This window comes from Fukomys damarensis, unplaced genomic scaffold, assembly GCF_012274545.1.
Source record: "Fukomys damarensis isolate Sample0158 unplaced genomic scaffold, DMR_v1.0_HiC HiC_scaffold_32, whole genome shotgun sequence".
NCBI classification, from domain to species: Eukaryota; Metazoa; Chordata; class Mammalia; order Rodentia; family Bathyergidae; genus Fukomys; species Fukomys damarensis.
Window position 1 is genome coordinate 16,887,744 of NW_022900944.1, and position 3,002 is coordinate 16,890,745.

The 3,002-nt window shown below is 40.1% G+C and overlaps 1 pseudogene; it reads left to right on the forward strand.

The window, feature by feature from the left end:
• The first annotated feature begins 2,200 nt into the window (after nucleotides 1-2,200).
• Nucleotides 2,201-2,299, forward strand: LOC117283961 (annotated as a pseudogene).
• The last annotated feature ends 703 nt before the right edge of the window (nucleotides 2,300-3,002 follow it).

A 3,002-nucleotide genomic window follows, 5' to 3' on the forward strand; every position in this document is an offset into this window, starting at 1 on the left:
AGGAATGAATGAGTAAACAAATGAATATGCAGAAACCAAAGAGCAGGGTGGTAAAGAGCTGTCCGAATGCCCCTGCTGCCCATGGCACTATGGACCAAAGTAAGTTATGGAATCAACCTAAGTGTCCAACAAAGGATGCTCGGCAGAGACAATGTGCACATTCACAATGGGATATTAGTCAGCCTTTTAATAGGAAAAGATTCTGTCCTTTCCAACAGTGCAGGTGGAATTGGAGAAGCTTATGCTGAGTAAGCCAAACCCAAACAATACAAATACTCTGCATTCTTAATTATATGTAGAACCTACAAAAAAATGAACTCATTGAAGCAGAGTAAAAAGGTTAGTTCTAGAGGCTAGGGAAGGGAAAGAGAATGAATAGTAGTGAAAGGGTATAAAATCTCATCTAGGAAGAAGTGAGTTTGAGGTTTATTTTCTTTTCTCCTTTGTTTCTTTTTTTTCAGATCAATTGCACAGCATGGTGAATATAGCTAATAATTAAGTACTGTGCATTTAAATTTTACAAAGAGTAAATTTCAAATGTTTGATCACAAAAAATGTCAAAAATTTGAGATGAATGTTAACTAGCTTGATTTAATCATCCCACACTGTAATAAAAAAATCATAACACGACTTTGTACCCCATGAATATCAACAACTATAATTTGCCAATTAAAATGAAAAAAAAAAAAGAAAGGAATGGATTTGAGTGATCCAAGCCAAGAATGATGAGTCTAGCTTCCTAGTTCCCTCTCTCCTCACTATACAAAACATTCTTTTGAAAACCCAGAGCTCTGGGAGCTGCGGGAGAATGAGACCATGTTTTGTTATATTTAGAAATCCACCCCACCCCACCCCCTGCATCCTTACTCAGAAAGTGTTCTCAAGTCATTGAGAAGTTAGTTTTCACACTTCTTTATCTGCAGCGGCCGCCTGGGAATGTGAGGTGCTGTTGTAGCCGAGAATTACCTGTGTCTAGACTCCATTCAGATCCCTGTGACCTTTATCTGCCAACACATGAGTGGGCAAAACTTCCTCAAGGAGCCATAAGTTCTAGAAACAAGTATTGGAGCCTAGTGAATGGCCCACAGTGACATTAAGAAGGGGTTACTAAAATATACAATGGATGTTTAAATATAAACCAAATTTTTTACAGTAAAAGACACATCACTATTAGTCCCTCTCACTTTGAACACACTTTTCCCATAGTTCTTGCCACTTTCCCAAGCTGTTCTAGAAGTTCTCTTTCATGTCTTTATGAGATATGATCAAAAATATGGAGAATGTCGCTGCTGAGAGACATGCAACAGAAAGGTGGGCTCATCAAAACATTATCCTCTTTATTTGTCGGTTCTGGTACCATGTATCTTCTCACTCATCCCCAAAGTCAAAATGGACACGAAATGTAAATGTTTTTGGATCCATTCAGGACAGTGAAGCAGCTACAGTGCAATTTGGGGAAGGTAACTGAGGGCTAAGACTCTTCACCTGAGACCTATAGAGAATAAGCGTGCTCTTTCCAGCTGCTTTGGAGTTTGGTCTCTTTCCTCTGAGCTTCCAAAGCCTGATGTCCATGCTGTCCTGTAGGACTTGGCACAGTCTGCCGTGCAGTTCTGATATGGAAGCGGCAAAGGTGTGCCCAGTGAGGTGGGGTGCTGACGGCAGGGTCCAGCCACACAACACACAGCAGCTGGCACAGCAGCTGACCAGCCAGACCCATGGTTTTCTGCAGGAAGCATAAACAATTGGAAACACTTCTCTAACATCCCTCTCTGCTCTGCTCAAGGACAGAATGCACAGCCTGGCTTCTTTTCAAGCTGCTAACTAATCAGTTTACCACATTCCTCCTCTCCCCAATACACATACACACACACACACACACACACACACTTACCTACCAAATGCAAACAAGATTCATTACTCTCCGATTCTCTGTCTTCTCCCCTCTCTCTTTTCTCCCTTCTCTTTTACATCCTGGTGTTTTGGTCACAGTCCACTTTCCTCTCTAGAATAGCTAAACATAGTGTTTGCCTGGGCCTGAGGGACATTTCCTAGAATGCTAGATTTTCAAACTAGACAGTCTCAGGCCAACCAGGACAAGTTGGTCACCTTATCACTCCCACACGAGCAAATCGCCGGTAAACTGTCTTAGGTCGTGACTTGAGACAACTTACCATGGAACACACTTAAAGCGTTTATGGAGGCGCCCTTCACAGTATATTTACTAGAATTGGAATGAAACAGAGAAGGTTAGCATGGTGTGAAAAATGACAAGCAAATTCATGAATCATTATTTTTTTTAAATATGAAAACATAGTAAGTGCTTAATAAATAGCAGCCACTATTATTGTTGTTGTTGTGTTTGAGTCGGAAGTGTAGTATCTCTTGCACCCTGATGATATCCCTTCCCTCTGCCCCATGTCCATAGTTCAGCAGTGCCCTCACAGGCTGTTTGTGATGGATCAAATTGCATGGTTTCATTTTCTTTTTTCTTCTTCTTCTTTTTATTGAGTTTATTGGTACATTCTAGGTAGACAGTACAGTTACATTCATTACTGGGATCTTGTACTTTTACATGACAGGTCTTGGTTCTCATTTTTTCCCCTTGTCCCTGCCCTCCTTTCATCCCCTCTTCCCTTCCCCATTTACAAACACTTTATTTCCATTTTCTCATATTTTTTCTTTTCCCTTATTCCCTTTCCCCTACCCTTCCCACTTTCCCTACACATTTAGCCCTTTTCTTCCTATTTCACATTGTTAATTATCTCATTAGGATCTTGTGTACTATTATAGTTTTTCACACCAGAGAAACCATTCAGTATTTACACATGTGTGACTTATTTATTTGACTTAGGAGTATATCCTCAAAATGTACCATTTTCCTATCAATGAATATAATTTCTTATTCTTTATGGCTGAGTAGTATTCCATTTTATAGAAAAACCACATCGTTTTCTTTTTTCCAGTGCAGGCCAAGCCAATGCTTTACTACCAAGCTATACCCA